We start from the raw sequence: 14,760 nt of genomic DNA on the forward strand, positions 1-14,760 counted from the left end.
AGGCAGGGTTGCACTGTCATTTTGGCTCTTGTTGTTGCTATTAAGAAACATATTTTATGGATATGGTAACCATTCAGAGCCATTTTGTTTTCTCTCAGGCACACTGTGGACTGTGGGAAATGTGTTAATTTAACCAGACCATCTGCTCTTGGCCGCCATCCAGGCATGCCCAGATATAGGACCCAAGAGGAGATCCAAGCTAATCTTTCCTTTTAAAAAAGATATAATACAAATGCAGGAGCAATACAGGCTGAGCATTCTTATATCTGCTTTAGAGATCTGTCTGGTGATTTCCTGTTGCAGGTGGAATCCAAAACCCAAAGCCCTTCGTCGCCTACGCACTATTGCAATTAGCCATTATATATAACGCAGTTCATGGACACATTCTATTTATAATTTGTGGAACATGTCTTTCTTATTCTTATTTCATTTCTCTTAATAAGAAACCTGTGAGGCAAGTTTTCATTATTCCATTAAAGGTAAGAGACAGCAATATGCTGAAGACCTTCCAAGGAGAAGCAAATTGCTCTGCTTTAGGTCTCTTACAATCAAAGGTTTATATTTACACTAAAAGATTTTTATCGCTGCCATTTTTAAAATGGATATCTTGCTCAGTCCAGCAAACTGCACCAAAGTGCCACCCTACAATCCATTCTACCATGCTAGCATATACCGTATTTTTTGCACCATAACACTCACTTTTTTCCTCCTAAAAAGTAAGGGGAAATGTCTGTGTGTGTTATGGAGGGAATGCCTACGGGTGGCATGCCTACGGATTTTCCTCCTCTAAAAACTACGTGCGTGTTATGGTCGGGTGCGTGTTATAGAGCGAAAAATACGGTAGTTTCCTTGGAGGACTATCTGTGTCCAACCATCCATCCATTCATTCATCCACCCACCCATCCACCCCATATTTTAAACTTCTATCACACTTCCAGAAGCTATGTAGATAGGGCGGTCTTGGTTCTCAGTGGCTACCTTTTAGGTCTATGGACAGAAGAAAACAGCTGTAGTCTGTAGTACCATTGCGACTGGTCATTGAGTCAAGAGCTTACTAGATAGGCAAATTTTGCTTCCACACAGTGTTGGTCCCATTTTCCTTTCCCCCATATAAACAAATGACTGCTATTTATTCCTTTTAGAAACAGTAAACTGCAATATGAAGGCCATTGTGTGCATGTGGAATATTCAGATATGCACTGAGGCATTGGATTACAGTGGTACCTCAGGTTACATACGCTTCAGGTTACATACGCTTCAGGTTACATACGCTTCAGGTTACAGACTCTGCTAACCCAGAAATAGTGCTTCAGGTTAAGAACTTTGCTTCAGGATGAGAACAGAAATCATGCTCCGACGGTGCGGCAGCAGCAGGAGGCCCCATTAACTAAAGTGGTGCTTCAGGTTAAGAACAGTTTCAGGTTAAGTACGGAGCTCCGGAACAAATTAAGTATTTAACCTGAGGTACCACTGTAATGGGATGCTACTGAGGTAGACCATTGTTCCATTGATCTCAGTTATTGTCTACTAAACCAACTGGTCACAGCTTCCAGGGTTTCAGGCAGGGATCTTTCTCAGTCCTGCCTGCAGATGACAGGTGTGACAGGTGGTGGGAATGGGGGGGGGGTCCGTATGCAGCACATATGCTCTGCCACTGCAACTCTTTCTCACCTTCTCTGCAGCAGAGGCTGTTACACTCAGGACTTGCTTAAGGGATTATTATAGGCATCTGGTTGGCTACTGTAAAAACAGGATGTTGAACTAGATGGGTCTTGGCCTGATCTAGCAGAGGTTTCCCTACGTTCTTAAGACACGAGCCTTCCTTCCATTTGTTATTTCCTTCCATCTGTTTACAACCAAATATGCCACAAGTTGTGTGGCATGCTAATATAAGCAAAGCTGCATTAATGACACCATTAATCCATCAAAACCAGTTCTTAGTCCTCTTGCCCAGCCCTGTTGCCTGGAATCTTCCAGCTGAGAAGAACTAAACCATTTTGGAACTTTCTGCATGGGAATATGTGCTCTGCCTCTGTGCTACAGCCCCATCCGTGCAGGTTGTGCGTGTTCACCTGCAATCTATCTCTGGCAAATGGCTGCCAGATTCAAGTGTGCATGACAGCATTCTGAGTTTCTCCTTCCTAATCGCCTGTGGAAAGTGGCATGCTGATTCAGCAGCTGTCCTAATAGGAGATCCTATGCTGCCACTTTTCTCTTCTTAAAAGCATCCTTGAGAGCATCAGTTGCAAAAACCGAGCCCTAAATTAACAAGAGGCTGCCAGATGTCTTGCAGGCAGCACTCACAGAAACTGTGGGGAGGCTGCATCAACTTAGGTTATGCCCAGTTGCTCCTGCCCTAGAGAGGGACTGTGATGGCGGTGAGGCAGTGCTGCATTCACAGACCCATCAGAGCTTCTTTGCTGGTGAGATCTCTCTGCAGGACACTTGCTGCACATTGAAAATTCATCCTATGGGACTGCTGCCATCCTTACCTTAATTGACTCCTTTGGCTCAAATCCTCCAGTCCTGTCTTACCTTGCTGTGCAGGAAAGGTTTTCCTTTCACTGCATTATTTAGTAACAAAGTAGCAGGCTTTGAGATTTGAGATGCTCTGAAGTCTTTGAGCTAGATTATTTTGTACCTTGGCTTATTTAAAAGGAGACGGAAATTTCTGCAAGGAGACAGTGATTTCTATGAAGTCCAAGGCAGCAGGAGCACGAGGAGCTATACTTTTTATATATAAAGAAAACTTATCTTGTGTTCATAAAAAGGTGCCAAGCTGACAACAGCTGGAGACTGAAATCCTTTGCTTGTGCTCAAGGCAGGCAGAGAATATCTAATACTTAACTCCCCACAGGGGAATTCTTAGCTCCTGTATTTACCCACTGGAACAATGCAATTCAAATTTCACTGGAAGCCTATGGACAGAAAGGGGGAGAGGTTTTTGAACAGCATGTGCTGCCTGCATTGGTGTCATCCCAAAGTGAAAATGAGTATTTGTTTTCAACGTGATCTATTTGTGTGAAATCAAACCACAAAGATATATCACCTCAGGCTTATATCTTGCATTCATTTACTGATGTTCTTACATCCATTTGTTTTCTTATATTTATGTCCCACTTTTCTTGGAATCCGAAGCCACATACATGTGATTTACAGGCAGTTACCCATCCAGAATCTGACCAGACTCAGACCTGCTTAGCTTCAGCAAGAAGGCACAGATTGTGTGTGCCTTCTGACCAGGGTTTCTCAAACAACCTCCCATTCCACAGACCACTTGAAAATTGCTCAGGGTCTTGGTGGGCTGCTTAATGATATTTCTGCCTCTTGTTTATCTATTGTAGTGCACTGTGCTAGACAATAAAGTGTTTTTTTAAAAAAATGGAATCCCAATTTTAACACAGTAAAATACAATAAGAATAAAAGAAACGATTAAAATACAATTAAAATCAATATGATTTGGCAACACATTTAAGTACAATATGCACAGACTACTTCAATCAAGCACTTTGTTATCTTACAATGAAAAGCGCTGTCTGAATTTATTGTTTTTGTATTTCATTAACCACAATACAGAATTCTGATAGGAACTGTTTTCTTTTGTAACTTTATTTATACAGGGGCAGACTTTGGTGTTTCAAATTTCAGTGGCACCCTTTGTGAGGTTAATTCCACCCCACCCATCCCCACTCTCACCTCCCGTTCTGTTCAATGAATTACGTTATAGTTGCGGCACCCTGTGGCACCCCCTAGGATCAGCTCCCAGTGTTGCAGAACCGTTCATACTGCCCAAAATATACCTCTGCATTTAAAATAGATTGATTAGAAGATGTGGAGAGAAACGCAGACAGAGACACAAATATCTCCAGCAAAGGAGAGCCCAACCCATCATGAGGCAGGTTGTTCCACAGTCAAAGAGCTCTTCCCTTCATCTGAAATTGTGATAAAGTCTCAAGCGTGCTGTGTCACACAGTTTTCTCAGTCAACCACCAGCTACAATGAAATATCCTGCCTGCCAGCTGTTGGAATTTAGCTACTGTTATTTTCAGCTTTAGGAAGGGTTGCAGGAAAAGAAGACACCCCCACTTTTTTGAGTCCATATATGTTTCCCAGTACTGATACTGAATACTATTACCACTCATCCAGCTATCTTGTTTCCTATTGCCCATTCTTCAGGGCAGATTTTTTTTTTTTTTTAAAAGAAATTTTTTGCTGCATGCCTTGCAGGTTTAATTTAGTGGGTGGACAGCAATCCAAGCGAAATGTCTTATTACTAGTCACATCATAATAGATACCCAGGGGCAGGAGTTAGAACGAAACAGGAAGTGAATGTATTCTGACAAGGTCTTGTTAATGCTGGAGACTTGTGTTTGAATATGTTAACGGGAATCAATAAGTGGCAATGGATATACTGGAAAGACAAAAGGATAAAATCAATTAAAGATGTCATCTCTTTGTAAATTAGAAACATCAGCCATATCCAATGGCTTAAAAATGGAAGACAACAAGAATATTAACAAGCAGCAAGCATCTTGACATGACTTCTAAAAGCTTTCTCTTTGCCTTTTTTAAGGCAGACCTTTGTGTGGTGGGAAAATGAAGTACAAAGGCATGACTGGCTGAGCATCAGGCTCCATAGGAATCTGGCAAAGGGTCAGGTGGGGCCTTAAGCCATTTCATTGATCCTAATGAAGTGCTCCAAAAATATTAAAACAAAAGAAATAATAAGGCAAAAGGAAGTACGGCTTAGGTCAATCAATGTCTATAGGTCATAATGGCTTCATGTCAGTTCTGGCAGTGGCACCATCTTACCAGGCAACTGTCCCAATATTCCCAGGACATTCTGGAATTACAGAAGGCACCCAGGTTTCTGATTGGATCCTGGAATGTTCCATTTTCTCCTTCCAGCATGCCACTGATCTTGGGGGAGGATGAGCTTGCAGCCAGCACTGCTGCCTGCAGTGCTGCTGCACTCTCACGCAAGTCAGCTGGCTCCCACAAGAGCTCAGCACTGAAAGATGCACCATCTGACTAGCACGAGTGCACAGCACTAAAAGACATGTGTCCCAATTTTCTTCAGAGGAATATTGGAGGGTATGCACCATCAGGGCAGGACTCTGGGGCAGACATCTAAGGGCCTCATCCAGAAGAATGAGCAGAGGGGCCTCTAATTGCAACAGGGCTGGCTTGCCACACTTTGAAGAAGGGCACATTAACTCCAGAGTCTAAAATCTAACTCTAACACTGTAGACAGCATGCAGCTGAACATCTCTTGTTGGAGACCAACAAGAGCAGAAGGCTTCCCTTCTTATGGGTTTCCTGGAAACAGGAAACCCACCATGGGAAGCAGGAATATGGATTTATATTGGCCTTAAGAGTCTCCATATAGTATTAATTCATCCCTCACTGGGCCAGCATTTCAAAAACAGTAGCAAAACAACAGCTGTAGGCTTGATTTGTAGACTTCTGTCCAACTGTTACGATCTGAAATTGGGACATTCATCCCATTCAGTGGAACTGCAACATTCTTGAGTAAAGGTTAGACACAAGGGCAAAGAAATTCAGGCCTGGATGTACCCCAGGCCTCTCTATTTATCCCTTGGGACAATCCTCAAGTGAAACTCTCTCCTCAGATACAAACCCGTCTTCCCATACCACACTTCTCCCCTGTCCTGCTTTGCCCACTCTCAAATGTTTTTACCTGACTGGAATGTGTTCTTAAACTCTGATAATGCCTCTTGCTGAAAAGGGATTTGCGAGTGTTTGTAGAAAGTAGCCTACCATAAAAGGATAGAATTTACATTCATTGCCTCCCTTTACCTAATGGCATAGCCAGCACTGAGTCCCATTCACACCATTGTGACAATAATCCACCTGCTGCATCTCTTTTGCTCCCAAACAGACAAATTTTCATCTTTTCAGAGCTACTTTTAACAGTCACTCCGCTTCCTTTCTAATGCATCTGTAGCTTGACAGCATGACATGCATAAACTTGCTGAATCCTGATTCATTTTGACAGGATGTGTAGGGCGGTTGCCTGGGGAAAAAGCCTGGGAAAATCTGAACTCGAGAGCCTGGTGGCAGCCTCAGAATTGATGTGTCCTTTTCTCAGGAGTGATTTGAAAATGCTTTGCTCCTGTGGGTTACATCTTTCCTATGTCTGTAAAATAAATTATACAAGTATCTCTGGCACACTTCTGGCATGTGTTTTCAGCCTTATGCAAACGCAACCATCCCCTGACCCTCCAAAGTATACCAATAGTTTGTTCAACGCTTCCTGTATTTTATTCAGAATACTTGGAGGAGGGTGTTGTCATAGATAGATAGATAGATGATAGATAGAGTGTGTAATCCCTCCAAGGCTGAGTCTCAGATGGCTTTCAGTAACACTTAATATTTGGTAAGGCCCTTTGGAAGAAGGGGCTTTGCATCACTAGTAGATGGGGATACTTGAAGAACTCAAGTGGGAAATATCAGGCCTGGGGGCCACAAGTGGCCCTCCAGGTCCCTCTATCTGGTCCTCAGGACTCTGCTACACTTCCCACTCAGCCACACTCTCTTTCCTGAGGCCACACTCCTCCCTGACTGCACTCTGTGCCTTCTTTAAGTGTTTTTGCCCCACTCCAGTGTGTCACTGAACTCTGATGAAGCCTCTCGCTTGCCTGGAGGGAGGATAGAGAGGGTGCCCTTTGCCCTTTTCCCCATGAAACCCAACTCTTTGAAGCTGAATCAGAGCAAATATCAATCTGTGAAAAAACTGAATTGATGTTTGCTCTAAATAATAATTAAAAAAATGCTTGGACACTGAACTTTTAAGTGGGAATCTGTGCCTGAAAAGAGTGGGGCAAAAGGTAAGTGTGGATAACAGAGAGACTACTTAGGGTGTAAAGTATCCCATTGTCTCTGCATTTCTGTAATGGTGATCGTCAAGCACGGCAGATGCAGGTGGGAGCATTAAATGGGGATGCCTTTCAAGAAACAATCATTCTTCCACTTAAAGACTCAGAGAGAAATGTGCAGCTAACTCAGTCTTCTTGATTGTATTAGTCTCAGTGCAAAATGAAATCCCACTAGGTAATAATAACTTTTTACTCTGGGAGACAGCAATCCTAAGCAAAGTATGTCAAGTGCTGGCAAAACTAATATGGCTTGACACCAATAATAAATTGTGCAAATTCAGGCAAACTTCATCATTCTTATTTTGTATTAAATGTCATCTTATTAGATGATGCATGAATAAATGGAGCAACAGGATAGTTGTGAATTATTGTCCACTAATAGATGGTGTTCCAGCATGTCTCCTGTCTTTCAGTTAGTCCTTGACAAATAAGCCCAGAAATATGTCTGGTCTGCTCTATTGCCAAATGGTTAAGGACATTTTTTATTCTATAGTCCAGGGGTGGGAAGTATGATGCAGGATGCTGTTAGACTCCAGTTCCCATCAGCCCAAGCCAGCATGACCAGTGGTAAGGGATGATAGGAGCTGTAGTCTAGCAACATGTGCAGGGTACCCTACCATTTCTATAAGCTCATTGAATTTCTTTTGGACTTTTTCACTTAGGTGGCACACAAGGACATATTAGCCAGGATATATGTTGGTTTTGGCAGAGTCTGATCTGTTGTCTTGCTAGGGATGTCAGAGAATTCTGACGAAAACAGAAGCAAAAATGCAGAGCTTTACTTATTTGTCCCATGTCCAGAACACAATTGTAATACTGATTTCACATTTTTTCACATTCCGAAAACAATGTGTAATTGATTAATCCCCTCCCCCAACAATTTAAATTGTATTTCCTTTGCACTGAAATGAACAATGTGGAGTAATTACATCATTAAGTTAAATGTGTAACTTGCATAAATTATGTAAATTATGACATACTTTTTTGTAGCTCACTGTCCACTTCCTCAGATGCATGAAGTATTATCCTGAGTTACAGGAATATTCACACATGATTGGTGAAATGGGGATTGTAAATAAGGAGATAAAAGGGAAATGAAATACAGAGAGTGTGGAGTCAGTGATAATTACGTTATGGAAAACAGTGGTAATTCACAGAACAGTTATTGTTGATAACACAGGCATCTAAACATTGGTAAGGGGCTACCCCTTGGGGAAATGGTAGAATATTAAACTTTCTGAATGGTTTTGCAGCTCACTAATAATCCGTGAACCAACGATTTGGAAAACAGTGCTGCCCCATTTTATAAAATATGAAGATGGTACATTGACAAACTGTCACCAGTCTAACGTGACGGTTATTAATACAGTGAATATTTCCATATTATCTTCGGGATGCATTGGATAATTATTGTTAAAGGCCCTGCAATTTACAGGCCTGTAAGTAACACTGGTGTCACTAGGGCTTACAGGCTTATAAATGGTTTCACAATCACAGTCTTCAAGTGCCTCATAAAATCATACATTGGTTAGGGTGGTTGAAACATCAGGCATTTTCTATAGTTCATTGGTTTTCATCCATCTGCTGGTTCATGGATCAGAGTCAACTGGAGACCAATGGTCTCCTGCTCTGCAGCAAAGATACCACTCAACACCATATTGTACTATAAAAGCATCAATATTCACTTTCCTGCTGATATACAGATGGCAGGAGAGCAGTGCAGTTGGACCTCCAAAAGTGATTTGATGGTTTGGAATCATGATGTGGTCCAGGTCTCATGGGATAGTAATGAAGCAATGCTAATGCTCAGTCTCCCAGCACCACACACACACACACACACACACACACACACAGAGAGAGAGAGAGAGAGAGAGGCCAAGATGAAGTGACAGTGTGTGTAAGTTCTTGAAAATATGTAGATTGACAGGAGAATGCTATTGCCCTAAATAGAGCTACAATAGGAGAAACCCCAAGCATTATAGAACTGCTTGCCTATAATTACAAATGTAACCCCCCTGTGGTTATAGACATGCATGAAGCAAATATCCACATATTCCACATGCACTTAAAACATGCCTTTCTGAAAGGATTTTGGCTCTTTAAGCATTTGATCTAAACTCCTTATTTTGTCTGAGAGAGGTGAAACTGATATTCTCAGTCTCTCTCATATTTGGCCAAGGACTATTTCTTATGCAGGTACCCTGAATATTTGCAATCTATTTTTCCTTCATTATGTCAACACTGATTACAGATTAAAAATTTAAATATTAAGTAGAATCAAATCAGAGAATGGTGCTGTCGTTCCACTTGGTGCAAGCTGCCTCTACCAATTTTGGTGATTCCTGCCTTCACACCACAGACCCCTGCATCATATCCCAGGTCTTTCTTGAGAAACCCTGGTTTTCCAGGTGTGATTTTTTTCCAAGGCTCAGGTATGGATTATTCAACATGTATGCCCTGGATATGGATACACCGCACTGGATATACAAAAATCGGAAGGCATGCATAGCTTACCTGAAATGTGCAAGCATGTTTGGGGTAAACTATCCAAGCCTTCAGACTTTCTCGCTTCCAACTCTACAATTCTATGATTCTAATGCTTCCCCTAATTACTTTATGGCAGAAAACAGAAGCTTTTAGGGGTGAAATCAGGGATGGAAGCTGAAAGCTTTCTGCATGGGAGCTAATGACCATATAGTTCCTTTGAGAATGGAAAATAGATTCCTGAAGTTTTGGACTCACTCAAAACAATTACTTTTCCATTTTGGGGGAGGGGGCTTGGATAAATAATGAGTCAATTCAAGAAGAGCTTTGGAAAACTGCCCCATTTGTCTGTTCTTCATCAAAGAATTAAAAATTCCACTGAAAATTCTTCTCCAATTTGGTGTTTCAGTACAAAATAAAAATATTTTGAGTCATTATAGCACCCCCTCTGGAAAAGAATTATCAAAGTGTATAACTTATAAGAAGTTATGTGAGATGTGTTACAACATGCCTCTGTTCTTAATAGCACAACCTGTTTATACCAACTTTGCATAACCATTGTGGATGTTTTCCAGCTAGTTATAAAAATCTTTGCATTGGGCAAAAGGAAAGGAAAGGAAAGGAAAGGAAAGGAAAGGAAAGGAAAGGAAAGGAAAGGAAAGAGTACTAGCTAGTGAAGCCCATTACTCATACCAGGTCTGCGAACCACCATAGAGCTGAATAGCTGCTTTAATGTTAATTCATAACAAATAAAGTGCTCCCTGACATTTTGTAGAAATTTAGGATTATTTAGCCTCAGAAGAAGTGACTCAACTGAGGTGCTGAATCTCTTGAAAGCCACAGTAAAAAATAAAATAAAATCAAAAAACCCAGCCAGCCTTTGCATTTTACAGTCTCCTCCTAATTAGAGAACAAGAGGTCACTCCAAGTTAATGGCAGGCAAATTTAAAACAAATGAAATGAAATACTTCTTCATTGAGCATTTATTCACACTGCAGAGGAGGTCAAGGTGTCAAATACCATACCTGCATTTTAAAGGTGCTGGGTAATTTTATGATCATCCGTAACATTTATAGCTTTACCCACAGAGACACTGAGTTACTGCATTTTCATGCCTCTGGGCATTATCTGATCATTGAAAAGGACAAGAGGATTTTTCTTCTTCTTTCCATTATGAGCCAGTGTTCAACTGGACAAGTGCAGCTCTTCCTCTTATGGGCTGCAGACTTGTCATACAGGCATTTTCCATATAGCTTTTTCTCAATTCTGCTTGATCATAAGATGTACCCTCCTGTTAATACCCAACTCCCCAGTTGCCTTGATGCTCTAACCTGATTGTGATGCAATCCCACCACAACCTTTGTACAGTGTTGTATTTCCTAATTAAAGAACAAACGAACAAAACCATTTTTAGACTAAAGCTCAAAGAACGTCTGATATGGTTGTGAAGTGATGGGACAGAATAGGGACAAGGCAGCTACCAGGACAGATGACAGCCCTCAGTCTCTGCACTAGACACCTTAGTCAGAAAACACAGGGCACTGTGGGCAATGAACCATCTGGGTTCCTCCACATGTCCTGGAGAAATTGTGGATATTGTGGGTAGGGATGGATAAATATGTCAGTTTGGGTTTCTCTCCCTTTCTCATCTTTCCAGTCCTAAGTTAGGGCTGCCCCATTCCCCACCCCCCATTGATTTGATTAAATAATGATAAAAAAATACACTCTCATGAATAGATTTTGATATGCAATTTTGCCTGCTTAGCAGTTGCATTTTTGCAAGCAATTTTCCCAGACGCTCACATTAAAATGTGAAGAAAATTGATTTCTATCATTCCTAAGTGTGGGCAATTATGTTGATGGGAATCTCCCATAGCCACCTTGTGCAGGTGCCTTCCTGTCTGCCTGCAAGCTGTTGCTGCTGCCTTCCAGCCTGCCTGCAAGCAAATCCATGAGATTAGAATTGATGTAGGAGGGGGCACAACTGACAGCACCATTTCAAAGCTGGAGCCAGATCTGCAGGGTAGGCCCTCGTGGGTGGAACCTCTGCATCAAGAATGGGTGGAGACTCTGCACCAGGATGGGGAGCCAATGGTTCTCCAGATGCTATCAACTTTCACCAGTGACCATGCTGGCTGCCAGGGGCTGATGGGATTTGCAACCCCACAGCATATGGAGGACCACAGATTCCCCATTCCTGCTCTACACACTCTTGTTTCCATAGCCAGTTATCACTTCAGATGTGACATTGATGGGTAGTTATCTTTACATTCTTTTTGTACCACCCTGGTACGTTCTGTTCACCTTGAGTTCACACCATATCAATCTGTACTTATCCTTCTGTGTACATTCCTTTCGTACCACCCTGGAACGTGCAGTCCATTAGTAGCACCATATCAATCATGATAAGAAGGAGATCATGCCTGTCTAAACTCTGCGTTCCTTTTTCCAATCAATTTCCTTTAACCTATCGATGATTAATGTCTTATATGCAACCCTTGCTTTGTACTTGTGTTAACCAATCAGCAACAAGCACATACGTGGCAATGCTGTAATATTCAATAAAAGGGACTCCCCGACACATGTTGGGGAGACGCCTCCCATATGACGCCTACCACTCATCTGTCGTTTATTTCAACCCAACATGACATCAAGACAAAATGAAGGAATAATGATACAAATGGCAGTGTGTATAATGGGGGAAAATATTTAAAATAAAAAAATGGAAAAGAAATCAAGTGATCCAGAAGGAGAACAGGGAAATATCTCTTCAAAATGGAATCTTGTTTATTGATAGTGTTTACCTTCTTTGCCCACCTAAAAATGAACTGAGTAAATTCTTTGTTATTATTATGCAAATTGTTCTTTGAACACCCACAGAGGCCCAGAACATTTGCATCTCTACTTTCTCATTGAGACAAAGAATAAAAATAAAACAGCAACAAAAGTGATGGTAACAATCTATATATAAAGTCTAGTGCTTTCCTTAATGGGCACATTTGTTTGGTCTTGCAGTAGCCTTGAGATCATTAGCCCACAAATTGCTTTCCCTCTCCTGATGCTTCTATCTTTGCTCTGGAAAACAAGATGCAGTTTTTATTTTGCAATTTTACCTTGTAAATTAAATTCTCATACACTGCCTCATGTTCACGCCTGCCATTTCATTGTTGAGACATTTCTTGATCACCTCTCTTCCTTTTTTCATAAATAGGAAAGCAGAAACAAAATGTACAGAAGTACCACATAAGTATTCATAGTAACAACTTTCCACCACAGCCCTATAAATCTGTATGGAAACTTTCCCTGTGAGCAGGGTGGCTGCATTGCATTACTTGCTGTGCTGCCTGGTCAATAGCAAAGGAACAATAGTTTAAATTGCAGAGAGTGAGGGGGCATTTCCCCATTACCAAATGAATAATAGGTACCTATTTCAAGGTAAGATTATCAGTAGCTAATCCTAACAAGCACCCTTACTGCAAAAACAAACTGTAGTACATCAAGAATATGTAAGTAGATAAAAGAGTCTTGTGGCACCTTCATGTCAGACCCAGTCAGATGGATGGCATATGAACAAATTATTATTATTATTATTATTATTATTATTATTATTATTTCTAACAAATTTAGTAATTACAGCACAAGCTTCTGTGGACTCAATGAGACTTCATCCAGGGCACAATTCTTCAACAGATAAATTGGACCAGAGATGGGAATCCTCCAGAGGTGATCAACTCCATCCACCCTACCAGTATGACCAAAGGTCAGGGATGATGGAAGTTAGAGTCCAACGAACACAGGTTCTCCATCCCAGTGTTATACTTTGATATGGGAAGACTGTATTTACAGTATATCCCAATGGTCAAGTCACCTTATGATACAACTGCAAAAAAGAGGCTGTACTGAATGCACTGCCATTCCTGATATGTGGCATGAGTGCTTATTTTTTTAAGTGAAGGCTGGTTCCCAGTCTATGTATTTCTGGAAAATCAAATGTGACTGTATACATATTTTTCTCATGAACTGAAGTTATCTCAGTGTAGGGGGAAAAAATCAGTTATGAAGAAGAAATATCAGGAATCTGGCAGCAAATTCTAGGGTTCACCCCTGGGGCCTAACAGATATGTCCAAACATGAATATATAAACAAAGCAGAACAATGTGAAGCTCATTTTAACACCTCCCACAGGGGAAGAATCTCAATGATTCTTTCAAACATGAGTGCTGGGTTCAAGCTTTTGAACACGTCAGGAGGTGGATGGGGGAAACTAGGGCTTGGTTTGTTCTGACATCAGGACTTTATGCGAGCAAGAAGCTCAGACAGCAATCCAAAGACTTGCTGAAGCCATAAGGCTAATATAATATACTTCATAAATTTCCAACCAATGGCCCAAGTGGGAGGGTAGGATGCTGCAATGGAAAAGGAGGACTCGGGGAAAGGAGCAGCATTGCATAGACAACCCTATGCCCTAAGCCCCATTGTCCAAACATGTCACATTGTGGAAAGAAAATGCCTCCTCCTTCAGACGAAAGCCATGCGAAGCTTCACTTTCAATGGCATTGATCCAACTCCCCAACATAAGTCTGGGAGCAAAATATGCCTCATAACATCAACCCTTGATACCACCATCTGAACATACATTGCTTAAACAAAGCCCCATTGGAGTCACCCTCATTTAGAAGAGTAGAGAACCAGGCTGACGCCACCATTAGGCAGATGAGGTAACAGTCTCAGCCAGCAACAGATACTGAACAAGAGTGGCAGTTGTCTTCCGGCTGTTCCTGCTCGGCTGTCTAGCCATTCCTGTCTGTTTGAGGACAGTGCTATGTGTGAGACACAGTCTGTCTCATGCCCCTAAGCTCAAGTGTCATAGAGGTTGCTATTCTGAAGCAGTATTTTGTATGTGCAAGAGAGGAGGATGCCATATTGTCTTTTGCCTCAAGCAGCAAAATACCTGAGGCTGGGCCAGCTACCCAGTGCCTTCAATTTTATCTTCATAATACCCATTGCAAGTGAAACGTATTTCCAAACAGATATGTATTCAAAAGGAGAGCTCTGCAATTTGATCACCATATTTGTTAACGTGCCACAATCCATTTTTGCACGCAATCCATTGTATGATTGTAGCAGAAGCTCATTTAATGTCTTGGCTCAACGTTCACTGCTCCTTTTTAAGACAGAAATGCACAGTGCTCTCCCTCCCTCTCTCCCTCCCTCTTTCATTCTCTTCCGCATCTGGCAATAAAGCTGCTGATACACTCATAAGCTTGCAATGGAACAAGTCTTTGCATACTTTATGCAATGTTTCATCTTGCACTTTGAGCGTGGAGAAAGCAAAGGCACTCGTGCAGTGCCTGATTTGCATAATCATTTTCAAACT

This window comes from Podarcis pityusensis (genome assembly GCF_964106645.2).
Source record: "Podarcis pityusensis genome assembly, chromosome: 1".
Lineage (NCBI taxonomy): Eukaryota > Metazoa > Chordata > Lepidosauria > Squamata > Lacertidae > Podarcis > Podarcis pityusensis.